This window comes from Coregonus clupeaformis, unplaced genomic scaffold (genome assembly GCF_020615455.1).
Source record: "Coregonus clupeaformis isolate EN_2021a unplaced genomic scaffold, ASM2061545v1 scaf1843, whole genome shotgun sequence".
Lineage (NCBI taxonomy): Eukaryota > Metazoa > Chordata > Actinopteri > Salmoniformes > Salmonidae > Coregonus > Coregonus clupeaformis.
Window position 1 is genome coordinate 87,181 of NW_025535297.1, and position 15,384 is coordinate 102,564.

Consider the following 15,384-nt stretch of genomic DNA (forward strand, 5'->3'; position numbering starts at 1 on the left):
GCTACTCTGTCAAGTGTGTTTTATTCTTAATATTCTCCGAAAATAAATTATGTCAATAATGCTTGTGGGGACAATGCTGTAAAATCATTTTTATTTATAGTTGTGATAACGCACTATTTATGTTCTTAACCAGGCCTCTTCCTCTGTGTATTTCTCAAAATAAATGGATCATCACGACAGCTTTTGAAGGCAATTCATTATTTCATTAATGCAATAATCATAATATGCATGTAACTAGAAAGTATGGTTGAATGTAGGCTACACATTTAGAGTAATATAAAATGAATAAACAAGAATAATGAACAGAAATATTACATTCTGAATTTCAATTTAATTTAATCTCCATCCATCCCATCGCTACACTGGGGGAAATTAAAGATATTCTCAGAGTCAAGGAAACCATATAGAGAAAAACAGATACCATTTTGAAACACAGGCCTATCTGGGGTGTTCAAAGCCTTGCTTAAATTCTATAGAAATACAATCATTCATAGAAAATAGTACATTAAACATGGCATGTCTAGCGGATGTGAAATGGCTAGCTAGTTGGCGGTGTGCGCTAGCGTACAATTAGTGATGTCACTCGCTCTAAGTAGTTGTTTCCCTTCCTCTGCAAGGGCCGCGGCTTTTGTGGAGTGACAGGTAACGATGCCTCGTGGGTGACGGTTGTCTATATGTTCACGTCGTTTACAAACATTGGAGTAAAAAAAGCTTACATTTTGGGTTCAGAGGGTTATACTACAAAGCCGTTATCCAGCTAACGTGCCTAAATATTCTCATAACTTTGAATTTTTGTGAAAAATACGCTTGAAATGTGCTTGGTCTAATATATTAAACAAACAAGAATACATATCTAAGTTTAGCTTTGTTAATGAACCAGAAAATAAATAGTTTCTGATTGCTTATCAAAGTTAGCTGTCATTAATCTTGCTTTGTAGTATACCCATCTGATGGGGTACGACAGTTGAACTAAGCTCATGAGGCATTTATAAGTTATATTCTTCAAGAATCATTGAGTTTATATCATTAATCTATGAATCCAAAAATGGATGTAGCAACTAAGGCCAGGCACCACACCCTCATAGCATATCTTTTTTTAACCTTAATTATATCACAATCAACTTTTACCACAAATATAATACTTTTTTGTATTACAAATGTTCTTTCAGAACATCAGCTGTCTGAATTTGTGTGAAGGAGAAGTGGGGGGGGCATGGGCAAGTTGCAGCGGAGGGTGCAGAGCTGGTGGCCGGGGTAGTGGTAGCCAGGTGGAATGCATGGCCAGCCGTAGCAAAATGCTTGTTGAAATTCTCGGTTATTGTAGATTTATCGGTGGTGATAGTGTTTCCTAGCCTCAGTGCAGTGGGCAGCTGGGAGGAGGTGCTCTTATTCTCCATGGACTTTACAGTGTCCCAAAACTTTTTGGAGTTAGTGCTACAGGATGCAAATTTCTGTTTGAAAAAGCTAGCCTTTGCTATCCTAACTGCTTGTGTATATTGGTTTCTGACTTCCCTGAAAAGTTGCATATCGCGGGGACTATTCGATGCTAATGCAGTACGCCACAGGATGTTTTTGTGCTGGTCAAGGGCAGTCAAGTCTGAGGAGAACCAGGGGCTATATCTGTTCTTAGTTCTGAATTTTTTGAATGGGGCATGCTAATTTAAGATTGAGAGGAAAGCACTTTTAAAGAACAACCAGGCATCCTCTACTGACAGAATGAGATCGATATCCATCCAGGATACCTGAGCCAGGTCAATTAGGAAGGCCTGCTCGCTAAAGTGTTTTAGGGAGCGTTTGACAGTGATGAGGGGTAGTCGTTTGACCGCGGACCCGTTATGAACACAGGCAGTAAGGCAGTGATCGCTGAGATCCTGGTTGAAGACAGCGGAGGTGTATTTCGAGGGTAAGTTAGTCAGGATGATATCTATGAGGGTGCCCATGTTTACAGATTTAGGGTTGAACCTGGTAGGTTCCTTGATAATTTGTGTGAGATTGAGGGCATCTAGTTTGGATTGTAGGATGGCCGGGGTATTAAGCATATCCCAGTTTAGGTCACAAAGCAGTACGAACTCTGAGGATAGATGGGGGGCAGTCAATTCACATATGGTGTCCAGGGCATAGCTGGGGTCTGAGGGGGGTCTGTAGCAAGCGGCAACAGTGAGAGACTTATTTCTGGAAAGGTGGATTTTTAGAAGTAGGAGCTCAAACTGTTTGGGCACAGACCTGAATAGTATGATAGAGCTCTGCAGGCTATCTCTACAGTAGATTGCAACTCCACCCCCTTTGGCAGTTCTATCTAGACGGAAAATGTTGTAGTTGGGGATGGAAATTTCTGAATTTTTGGTGGCCTAAGCCAGGATTCAGACACTGCTAGAACATCAGGGTTGGCGGAGTGTGCTAACGCAGTGAATAACACAAACTTAGGAAGGAGGCTTCTGATGTTAACGTGCAGAAAACCAAGGCTTTTACGGTTATAGAAGTCAACAAATGATAACTCCTGGGGAGTAAGAGTGATACTGGGGGCTGCAGGGCCTGGGTTAGCCTCTACATCACCAGAGGAACAGAGGAGGACTAGAATAAGGATATGGCTAAAGGCTTTAAGAACTGGTCTTCTAGTGCGTTGGGTACAGAGAATAAAGGGGGCAGATTTCCGGGCGTTGTAGAATAGATTCAGGGCATTATGTACAGACAAGGATATGGAAGGATATGAGTATAGTGGAGGTAAACCTAAGCGTTGGGTAACAATGAAAGAGATAGCATCACTGGAGGCACCGATTGAGCTGGTCTCAGCGTGTATGGGGGGTGGAACAAAGGAGCTATTTGAGACAGTTTGAGAATGACTTGGGGTTCTATATTCAAATTGTATAATAAGAACTAACTGGAACAGCAATAGGCAAGGCATATTGACATGGGAGAGAGGCATAAAGCAATCACAGGTGTTATTAAAGAGAGCTAAGACAACAACTGGTAATGACGATGAAAGTTTGGGCTGAGGCTAAACAGATAAACAGGACAGGGTACCGTGTAAAGGAACAGTCCAGCAGGCATCAGCTGTGCAGCTGAGTGATCATACGGTCCAGTGAACAGCAATATGTGAGTCCGAGAGCAGTTTGAATTGGTGCTAAAGCACAGCGAGCAGGAAGTACGGCTGTTGTTTCCGTGTGCTAGCGGGCCGGGGCTAGCAGATGGATCTTCGTGGTCGTCGCAACAGGAAGCCTGTTGAAACCACAGACGATTACGTCGGCAGACCAGTCGTGATGGATCGGCGGGGCTCCGTGTCGACTCTAGATGGGCCTGTCCGGTAGACAGCCGGGAGATGTGCCGGACTCGAGGCTAGCTCAAGGCTGATTAGCCAACAACAACATCCATTTGGTTGCAGCTAGCTAGTTGCGATGATCAGGTGTTAAAGGTCCAGTGATTTAGTGATTCCGGCAGAAAATCCATTATGTTCTGGGTCGATAACGCGCTGTGCAGACAGTGCAGACTGGCTGATAATAGTCCAGGCTAGAGCTGGCTGGTAGGTAGTGCAGGCCACGGACAATGGTAAAAAAACGCTAACGGTGGCTAATAGCAAGTAGCTAGTTAGCTGGCTACTCCCGTCCGGTAGACAAAGAGGTAGAGAGCCGGGATATGGGCCTGGCTCAAGGCTAACTGGTGCTTGCTTCAGGGGCAGTGGTGATTAGCCTACAGCAGGGTTATTCAATTCCAGTCCTGGAGGGCCGAAACACTTCTGTTTTTTATTTCTACCTGGTAGTTAATTGCACTCACCTGGTGTCCCAGGTCTGAATTAGCCCCTGATTAGAAGGAGAGGATGAAAAACAGAGGTGTTTTGGCCCTCCAGGACCGGAATTGAAGAACCCTGGCCTAAAGCAACGTCCATTTGGTTGTAGATAGCTAGTTGCGATCCGGTGTTAGGGTCCAGTGATTTAGTTATTCTGGCAGAAAATCCAATGTTCTGGGTGAAAACAGCTAACGGTGGCTAATAGCAAGTAGCTAGTTAGCTGGCTAGCTAGTTTCAACTGGAGATTCTAGGTAAAGGTGAGTAAATAATAGAATCCGTTCCACATTGAGTGAGGCGGGTTTCAGGAGAGTATATTTAGTAGCAGGATGAAAAGTGTGATAGGGAAATATGTATGAAAAATAGAAGAACACGACCGCACTCCTACGCCATCTTGGAGCTATGATAGGGTTCACCAGAGGAGGCTCTACCGCCATGATATTCCTCAGGGCCAGCAGGCTGGGGTAGCTGCCGTAGTGAGCATACATCACATCGAAGGTGATGGATATGGTGAAGTTAGTCAGCGTGATCAGATGAGGTCTGCATGAAATTCCTCCTCTCTGCCCGGGAACGCAAAGACGCTTTGATGATGTTCACATAGGAAAATCAGGATGAGTATTGTTTGAGAGACATGAGAAAACGTGACAATGAAGCCACAGAGGTTGGTCAGAGTGGTATCCACACATGAGAGCTTCACGACCGCTGAGTTTGAGCAGTAGAGATTATCGATTTCGACGCCACGGAGGGGTAACCTAGCTGTTAGTCCCATCCCAATGCTACTTTCTAGCCATTAGAAAAGCCATGTTACAAGAGGCAGTCCACACTTTTTGAGTAGTCATGATAGAGTGGTATTGTAACGGCTTGCAGATGGCAACATACTTTTCATATGCCATCACTGTCAAGCTGGTGAATTCACAGAAAGCATAGGAGTAAATGACAAATATCTAGGTCATGCACCCAATGTACGTTATCACATGAGAGTAAAATAAAAGGTCATAAAGTATCTTTGGGTAAAAAGCTGAAGCGCCATAGATACCATTAATACACAGATTACAGAGGAACAAATACATACAGTGAGGGAAAAAAGTATTTGATCCCCTGCTGATTTTGTACGTTTGCCACTGACAAAGAAATGATCAGTCTATAATTGTAATGGTAGGTTAATTTGAACAGTGAGAGACAGAATAACAATAAAAAAATCCAGAAAAACGCATGTAAAAAAAGTTTTAAATTGATTTGCATTTTAATGAGGGAGATAAGTGTTTGACATGACTTAGTACTTGGTGGCAAAACCCTTCACAGAGGTTAGACGTTTCTTGTAGTTGGCCACCAGGTTTGCACACATCTCAGGAGGGATTTTGTCCCACTCCTCTTTGCAGATTCAGTCATTAAGGTTTCGAGGCTGACGTTTGGCAACTCCAACCTTCAGCTCCCTCCACAGATTTTCTATGGGATTAAGGTCTGGAGACTAGCAAGGCCACTCCAGGACCTTAATGTGCTTCTTCTTGAGCCACTCCTTTGTTGCCTTGGCCGTGTGTTTTGGGTCATTGTCATGCTGGAATACCCATCCACGACCCATTTTCAATGCCCTGGCTGAGGGAAGGAGGTTCTCACCCAAGATTTGACGGTACATCGTCCCTTTGATGCGGTGAAGTTGTCCTGTCCCCTTAGCAGAAAAAAACTGTTCTATGTAACATGATATCTGTGTGCCAGCTATCTGTCAGATGACTAGCTTTGGTATTCCTCAGAAAGGCAACTACCTGGGACACAAGAGAAACCTGTTGCCTATTTTGGATAGTTTATTCTGTCCTAACAAATTCCAGATAATTCCTTGATAATAACAAATATACTGCATATACTGTATTTCGTTTTAATTGAGAAATCGGATGACCAGATACCCATATTTACATTTTAGTCATGCAGCTATTAACCTGTAGAGACCTGAGGGGCATGGCTGGTCTTGACTGCATACCAAATGGTACCCTATTCCCTATATTGACCAGTGCCCTGTGGTCAAAGGCGGTGCACCATTTAGGGAATAGAGTGCCATTTGGGACGCACACCTTCTGTCATCGCCTCTGGGAATGTAGGACCTGAAAGTGTACTGTAGGCCTAGGATATCCTAAAGTGACAATAAGGGTCTTCACTTTTACCTGAGCAGGAATAGCTTTGGGCCTATGCTTTAGACTATAGCTTGGACTTAGGGTCCAGAGTTATTCTCTGTTTACCCTGGTTAGGTCATATGGTCCAGGAAACTGTTCCTTTGTCAGAGGCTTTGGATTGGTTTCACTGAACCATTTATTTAATGTACATGGTGCACAATACATTGTCACACCCTGATCTGTTGTTTGCCTGCCCCGTTTTTGTAATTAAACTTTTGTTACTTCGACACTGTCTGCATCTTGGTCTTCTCCTGAAACGTGATAGTACGAACTGGCCATGACTGAGCCAGCAGACCCGGACCAGCTCTGCAATGACATCTCCTCCCATGGAGCCACCATTGGAAGGCACGAGGAGTTGCTTCATGGTCTCATGGAAGGGTTCCAGACCTTGGCCGAACGCCACGACCGAGCGTTTAACACATTGCTGGAGCAATTCCGCGGGTTGTCTGTTAGGCAGCCTACCGCGACGGTAACCTCCCAGCCCCTCAGTAACCCAGGTGTTAGCAGCGTGGCCTCCCGGCCACCCGGTTTCCCGAGAACCCCGCTTACCTCCCCCGGAACGCTTCGCTGGAGAGTCGAGAACCTGTCGGGCATTTCTCGCTCAGTGTTCACTCATCATCTAGCTGCAGCCCTCCTCCTTCCCCTCAGACCGCTCTAAGATAGCGTACCTCATCACGCTGTTGTCCGGGAGGGCTCTAGCCTGGGCTGGTCTCCTCCAACCTCTGCCTGTTCCTCACCGTCCCTGGTCTCACATATCCCTGGACTTTGTCAAGGTCTTCCCCCGTCTGATTGCACTGCCATCCTGACAATTGTGGACCGGTTTTCCAAAGCCGCCCACTTCATTCCTCTCCCCAAGCTACCCTCCGCCAAAGAGACAGCCCAGCTCATGGTGCAGCAAGTCTTCTGGATCCATGGACTCCCAGTGGACATGGTGTCCGACCAGGGTCCTCAGTTCTCGTTCCGGTTCTGGAAGGCGTTCTGCACACTCATTGAGTCGTCGGCCAGCCTGTCCTCCGGATCCACCTTCAGTCCAACGACCAGTCACAGTGAGCCAACCAAGACCTGGAGACGACTCTGCGCTGCCTGGTCTCCACCAACCCCACCACCTGGAGCCAGCAACCAGTGTGGGTCGAACACGCCCACAAAACCCATCCCTGCTCTGCCACGGGTCTTTCGCCCTTTGAGTGTTCTCTGGGTTATCAGCCCCTGCTCTTCCCGGAGCAAGACGAAGAGGTCGGCTTACCCTCGGCCCAGATGTTTGTCCACCGCTGTCGTCGTACCTGGAGGAGGGCCCAGTTGGATCTTCTCAAGACCACCTCCAGGTATCGACGACAAGCTGACCGCCACCGGACCCCGGCTCCCTGGTATCGTCTCGGGCAGAAGGTATGGCTGTCCACTCGAGATCTGCCCCTCCGGGTGGAGTCCCGCAAACTTTCCCTCCGGTTTATCAGCCCTTTCCCCATCTCCATGATTATTAGCTCCTCTGCTGTTCGTCTTCTGTTGCCCAGTACCCTCCATATACATCCCACTGTTCATGTATCTAGTATCGAACCCCTGTCTCACAGCCCTTTGTCTCCTGTTTCCAGGACACTGTCTGCATCTGGGTCTACTCCTGAAACGTGATATACATAGCACACAAACTGCTGCCAAAACGTTAATGATAGATCTGATAGCGTTGCCTGCCCAGCCCATTGGTGTTGTCACATACTTCTTCTACAGTGTAGAGTGCAAGGCTAGAGGGTCCCCACACATACATTGTTTTAAAAGGATCATAGGCCACTAACACAGCCTGTTCAATAACATAACATTAAGGATGTGTAATCCTCTGATGTGCTGTACTATCCTACCAAACTACTATTTTTATTTAGGAATCTCACTCTGGCCATGTGTAACAGTGTTGCATCTGTCCCTCACCTTGCACAAACCTGGGCTTTAACCAGGGACTCTCTGAACACATCGACAACCGAAATGGCCTGTCTAAATTTTGGATTTAGTGTACTTTACATGTAATCAATTTATAATTTTGCCTGTGAATGTAATAAGTCATATTTTAAGGAACTCAGTCAGGCTTTCAGCTTCCTCTTGAAAGTTTTAATAGTAGAATGCACAAGGTGCAATTTCGAAATTGGCTAGTGCATCAGCAGTTTTCCTTGGCAGTCATCGCAGACCTTAGAGAGCTTTTTATACTGTAACTTGTCAGAAATGTCGCCGGAGCAGATGGCTGCCGTTTTAAGGGCTCCTAACCAATTGCGCTATTGAGTGTGTTTTATCGCGTTATTTGTAACTTATTTTGTACATAATGTTTCTGCCACCATCTTTTATGACCGAAAAGAGCTTCTGGATATCAGGACAGCGATTACTCACCTCTTACTGGATGAAGATTTTTTCTTTAACGAGTCGGACGCGAAGGATTTTCTTCAGATACCCGACCCAAATCCCCGTCATTCGCATGAGAAAGTAACAGAGACATCGGGGATGTAAGTCGGGGTGCCTTGTATGGATTCAACGGCGAGTGGGTAATCTGCCTCTACCATCAGTCCTATTAGCCAACGTACAATCATTGGATAACAAAATAGAATAACTACAATCACAGATATCCTACCAACGGGACACTGGCAAGTGTCTTCACTGACATTTTCAACCTGTCCCTGACTTAGTCTGTAATACCAACATGTTTCAAGCAGACCACCATAGTCCCTGTGCCCAAGAACACTAAGGTAACCTGCCAAAATACTACAGACCCGTAGCACTCACGTCTGTAGCCATGAAGTGCTTTGAAAGGCTGGTCATGGCTCACATCAACACCATTATCCCAGAAACCCTAGACCCACTCCAATTTGCATACCGCCCCAAGAGATCCACAGATGATGAAATCTCTATTGCACTCCACACTGCCCTTTCCCACCTGGACAAAAGGAACACCTACGTGAGAATGCTATTCATTGACTACAGCTCAGCATTCAACACCATAGTGCCCTCAAACCTCATCACTAAGCTAAGGACCCTGGGACTAAACACCTCCATCCGAAAGTGGATCCTGGACTTCCTGACGGGCCGCCCACCATGTGGTAAGGGTAGGCCACACTGATCCTCAACATGGGGGTCCCTCAGGGGTGCGTGCTCAGTCCCCTCCTGTACTCCTCGTTCACCAATGACTATATGGCCAGGCATGACTCCAACACCATCATTAAGTTTGCCGACGATACAACAGTGGTAGGCCTGATCACCGACAATGATGAGACAGCCTATAGGGAGGAGGTCAGAGACCTGGCTGTGTGGTGCCAGGATAACAGCCTCTCCCTCAATGTGATCAAGACAAAGGAGATGATTGTGGACTACAGGAAAAGGAGGACCGAGCATGCCCCCATTCTCATCGATGGGGCTGTAGAGGAGCAGGTTGAGAGCTTCAAGTTCCTTGGTGTCCACATCACCAACAAACTATCATGGTCCAAACACACCAAGACAGTTGTGAAGAGGGCACGACAAAGCTTAAGGAGACTGAAATGTTTTTGCATGGGTCGTCAAAAAGTACTACAGCTGCACCATCGAGAGTATCCTGACAGGATGGATCAATGCCTGGTATGGCAACTGCTCGGCCTCCGACCGCAAGGCACTACAGAGGGTAGTGCGTACAGCACAGTACATCATTGGGGCCAAGCTTCCTGCCATTCAGGACTTCTAAACCAAGCGGTGTCAGAGGAAGGCCCTAAAAATTGTCAACGACTGCAGACACCCTAGTCATAGACTGTTCTCTCTGCTACCGCAAGGCAAGCGATACCGGAGCACCAAGTCTAGGTCCAAAAGGCTTTTTAACAGCTTCTACCCCCAAGCCATAAGAATCCTGAACAGCTAATCAAATAGTTACCTGGACTATTTGCATTGTCTTCCCCACCCACCCCCTCTTTTACGCTGCTGCCACTCTCTGTTTATTATCAACACATAGTCACTTTAACTCTACCTACATGTACATATTACCTCAATTACCTCGACAAACCGGTGCCCCCGCACATTGACTCTGTACCGATATCCCCTGCATATAGCCTCGCTACTGTTATTTTACTGCTGCTCTTTAAATCTTTTTTATTTATTTTTCTTTTTTACTTATCTATTTTTTACATTACACTTATTTTTCTTAAAACTGCATTGTTGTTTAAGGGCTTGTAAACATTTCACTCTAAGATCTACACCTGGCGTATTCAGCACATGTGAAATATTTGGGGGGATTTGATTTGATTTAGAAATGTCCAGCTAACGTTTTTGAGCTAGGTTTTTTGATTTTGTTATTACATTTACATTTTAGTCATTTAGCAGACGCTCTTATCCAGAGCGACTTACAGGAGCAATTAGGGTTAAGTGCCTTGCTCAAGGTCACATTTACGTCATTTAGCAGACGCTCTTATCCAGAGTGACTTACAAATTGGTGCATTCACCCTCTAGCCAGTGGGGGGGGGGGTGTAGAAGGATTACTTTATCCTATCCCAGGTATTCCTTAAAGAGGTGGGGTTTCAAATGTCTCCGGAAGGTGGTGAGTGACTCCGCTGTCCTGGCGTCGTGAGGGAGCTTGTTCCACCATTGGGGTGCCAGAGCAGCGAACAGTTTTGACTGGGCTGAGCGGGAACTATGCTTCCGCAGAGGAAGGGGAGCCAGCAGGCCAGAGGTGGATGAACGCAATGCCCTCGTTTGGGTGTAGGGACTGATCAGAGCCTGAAGGTACGGAGGTGCCGTTCCCCTCACTGCTCCATAGGCAAGCACCATGGTCTTGTAACGGATGCGAGCTTCAACTGGAAGCCAGTGGAGTGTGCGGAGGAGGGTGGTGACGTGAGAGAACTTGGGAAGGTTGAACACCAGACGGGCTGCGGCATTCTGGATGAGTTGTAGGGGTTTAATGGCACAGGCAGGGAGCCCAGCCAACAGCGAGTTGCAGTAATCCAGACGGGAGATGATAAGTGCCTGGATTAGGACCTGTGCCGCTTCCTGTGTAAGGCAGGGTCGTACTCTCCGAATGTTGTAGAGCATGAACCTGCAGGATCGGGTCACCGCCTTGATGTTAGCGGAGAACGACAGGGTGTTGTCCAGGGTCACGCCAAGGCTCTTCGCACTCTGGGAGGAGGACACAACGGAGTTGTCAACCGTGATGGCGAGATCATGGAACGGGCAGTCCTTCCCCGGGAGGAAGAGCAGCTCCGTCTTGCCAGGGTTCAGCTTGAGGTGGTGATCCGTCATCCATACTGATATGTCTGCCAGACATGCAGAGATGCGATTCGCCACCTGGTTATCAGAAGGGGGAAAGGAGAAGATTAGTTGTGTATCGTCAGCGTAGCAATGATAGGAGAGGCCATGTGAGGATATGACAGAGCCAAGTGACTTGGTGTATAGGGAGAAAAGGAGAGGGCCTAGAACTGAGCCCTGGGGGACACCAGTGGTGAGAGCACGTGGTGCGGAGACAGCTTCTCGCCACGCCACTTGGTAGGAGCGACCGGTCAGGTAGGACGCAATCCAGGAGTGAGCCGCGCCGGAGATGCCCAGCTCGGAGAGGGTGGAGAGGAGGATCTGATGGTTCACAGTATCAAAGGCAGCAGACAGGTCTAGAAGGACAAGAGCAGAGGAGAGAGAGTTAGCTTTAGCAGTGCGGAGAGCCTCCGTGACACAGAGAAGAGCAGTCTCAGTTGAATGACCAGTCCTGAAACCTGACTGGTTTGGATCAAGAAGGTCATTCTGAGAGAGATAGCAAGAGAGTTGGCTAAAGACGGCACGCTCAATAGTTTTGGAAAGAAAAGAAAGAAGGGATACTGGTCTGTAGTTGTTGACATCAGTGGGATTGAGTGTTGGTTTTTTGAGAAGGGGTGCAACTCTCGCTCTCTTGAAGACGGAAGGGACATAGCCAGCGGTCAAGGATGAGTTGATCAGCGAGGTGAGGTAGGGGAGAAGGTCACCGGAGATGGTCTGGAGAAGAGAGGAGGGGATGGGGTCAAGCGGGCAGGTTGTTGGGCGGCCTGCAGTCACTAGTCGCAAGATTTTATCTGGAGAGAGAGGGGAGAAAGAAGTCAAAGCATAGGGTAGGGCAGTGTGAGCAGGACCAGCAGTGTCATTAGACTTAACAAACGAGGATTGGATGTCGTCAACCTTCTTTTCAAAGTGGTTGACGAAGTCATCTACAGAGAGGGGGAGGGGGGGGAGGATTCAGCAGTGAGGAGAATGTGGCAAAGAGCTTCCTAGGGTTAGAGGCAGCTGCTTGGAATTTAGAGTGGTAGAAAGTGGCCTTAGCAGCAGAAACAGATGAAGAAAATGTAGAGAGGATGTTTGAGTCACTCATAAGACATGTTCCCCAATGATGAAGGGAGGCCCGGGTGAAAAGGTTGGGGAACCACCGCTCTTCTGTATAACAATATTATGAAACCTAAAATAATTTGTGGCTTAATTCTGATGTCCTGGTTGTATTCATTTTTCATGGATGTCATCCTTATCTCCCTGAGTTTGCGACTGCAATTTTGTGGTAATGTTATAGAGTGTATTGTGACAACTACTTGGTAGTCAAGCTTTTCTGTTCAAATATTATATGAAAATATTACATGGGGTCTTGTTGTAATTGTGCTTTCTTTGGCTTGTACTATATTTCCTAACATATACTCATATGTAAGAATTCTAGAAATATGTTTAAAGTCTTCAAAAGAGATGAAACAGAATGTGTTTAACACCTGTACACCACATATAGCCTCTTTGCTGAACTTCTCCTTTGGCTGTTTATTTGTGATTCTACAAGGTAGACATGATACTGCACATCGTCCACCTATACCTCACACTTTTTATTTGTTTATTTTCTAATATGTCCACCACTTTTCAATCCTATTATGTATGGCTTTAGGATCATTAAAACCAGGCAGGCTTGTAAAAGGGAACTAGGCTTTAACCATAAAACATAACATGATTGTTTATTTTTGTAAAATTGAATTATGTGTTTTGTGTTTTTTAAGTTGGAATAATTGACAATACAAATATGTGGCATTTTGGCATAATTTCTCTGTAGCCCAAAGATGGCATAAAGTAAAAAAATTGCATAAAGTTCATCATGTATTGTCACTGAGAATGTTTTATGTAATATTAGGTATCTGATCTTTATAATTCACCAATTAAATATTGTGTTCCCCAACGCTCCTGTTTAGAACCATTCTGGTTTTATACAGTATTCAGAATTGGTGTGAAAAATTATGTTCTGCTGTTAGATGTTTGGATTGGTTCCTTGCAAACAACAATTTATCGTTAGGACGTCCCTGGAGCATCACGAAATGGTCGCCTAAAGTGGTCAGGAGGTTATGTCATGCTCCACTGGAGGTTTTGTGTAGTTCCCGGTTTATTCCAGGTGCTTCTCCGATGACTTTTTTTATTTCGTTTTCATTTCTAATTAATCTTTTCAATAATTTTTATGACGTATATTAAGAGGGGTTGAGTTAAATGGGAAGACACAATTTGGTTGAATGCGTTCAGTTGTGCAACTGACTAGGTATCCCCTTTCCCTGCCATTGTGGTCCTCTGTAGCTCAGCTGGTAGAGCACGGCGCTTGTAACGCCAAGGTAGTGGGTTCGATCCCCGGGACCACCCATACACAAAAATGTATGCACACATGACTGTAAGTCGCTTTGGATAAAAGCGTCTGCTAAATGGCATATTATATTATTATTATATTATTATTCAACTGTATTAGAGCAGAATTGTGGAGTGAGAGTGGACTGAACCAACAAAATTTTGACTTGCAATGGGTGGAAACGGAACAAAAAATACAAGTGGCAATAGCAAGCGGTAATCTTCCCACAATAGTAGCTAGCATGTGTTTTAATGGTGTGACGATGGCGATGACAAATGCAGCAGCAATTGTTATCAACTTCAAGGTGGATGATGTTGCAATTATTATTTTTTCAATAGTTTTTATTGACTTTTAAACGTACAATCCACCTGGAGTGAAGCTTCTCAACATTTACATTACATTTTAGTCATCTAGCAGATGCGCCCATCCAGAGCGACCTACAGGAGCAAACAGCCCAGGCATTGGATGTAACAACCTTCCTTTTTAGTGTCATTTATTAATTTTTTAAAAAAAATTTTTTACCCCTCACTCAGCATCTTCACTCTCACTCATCTCCAGTTCTAGATTCCAACCCTCAGTTTCCCTCATCCCATCCTACCTATCTCTGCTGGCCAGCCCCTTCGGATTTCAGCGCATTAAGTGATGCTATGTTGTCTGTTATTTTTCTAGATCTTTTGGTTGAATACAACATAGGCTATTGGAAGATCTTTGTTCCCGCTGAAGGCCTAGGTTCAATAGTCACGGTTTGCCACTGCGTTTTTAGGACATTCTTGGGACATTGTGTCATGGTCCCCTGGATCTTTTGTCTAGTTCCCAGTTATTCCTGGGGACATCACTTGATGAAAGAAATGTTCTCCACCCCCTCCCCCAAAAAATATTATACCCAGGGCATGCATACCCTAGTTTCATTACACATCACCCCTTTCTACTGTTGCCAAGCCCATCAAGTCCCTGATTTGTGAACCACTGATCCATTCACAGCTCTTTGTCTTTTGGCAATGTTAGGGACACGCCCCCACACACAGTGCTTTTACCATATAATGTTTTCAACTTACGTATTTGACATACTGTACATGTTCATTTATACAGTAATTATTACAAACATGTCCTCACCTGGGATTTGAACTCACAACCTCTTCATTCATAGCATTGCAATATTCCTGCTATGCCAATGTCAATGACTGATTTCACTTGTAATCCTACACTTTCCACTTCAAAGTCAATCTCAGATCTGTTAAAAAATCAGTCATGAAAAACTATTACAATTATTATACTTAAAAACGAATAATATGCCCCACCAACATCAGACAACTATACTGAAAACCCAAACTATTTTAGCTGAAATAAGTAAATGAAGTCAATGATGAGAGAATAGTCAGATTAACTGATAACTAAAATGGCAGTGCAGATGGCACTCTTTTGCTGTGCAGAGATGTATAATAGGTAATGAATGTGCAGATGGGAGACTTCTGAAATTCTACAGAATTTGTGGCACAGCAGAAAGATCAGTATACCCCAAATTCAAATATTGTGAATTCAAATCCCAGGTGGGGTCACAATGAAAAGTCAGTACTAAGTAATCATGTGAAATGTAATCATTTTGTCACTGATTAAAGATTTGTACACTATTTTAGCTGAACAGCGTACCACTTACCTTAAAACCCCCATAGCATTTAATGATTTTACTTATGTTGGTTTGGGACAGCTGGGACCATCTCGTATCAAAAACCTGAAGGGGACCATGACACAACTTCCTAAAAATATCCTAAAAAAGTCATTGGAGACGTTCTTGGGACAATCCGGGAACTAGAAAGAAACCTCCACGGGACCATTTTTCACAACATCCCAAGAACGTCCTAAAAACG

General features: G+C 45.1%; 1 pseudogene; it reads right to left on the reverse strand.

The window, feature by feature from the left end:
* Positions 1–357: 357 nt before the first annotated feature.
* Positions 358–4,848, reverse strand: LOC121557446 (annotated as a pseudogene).
* Between the last annotated feature and the right edge of the window lie 10,536 nt (positions 4,849–15,384).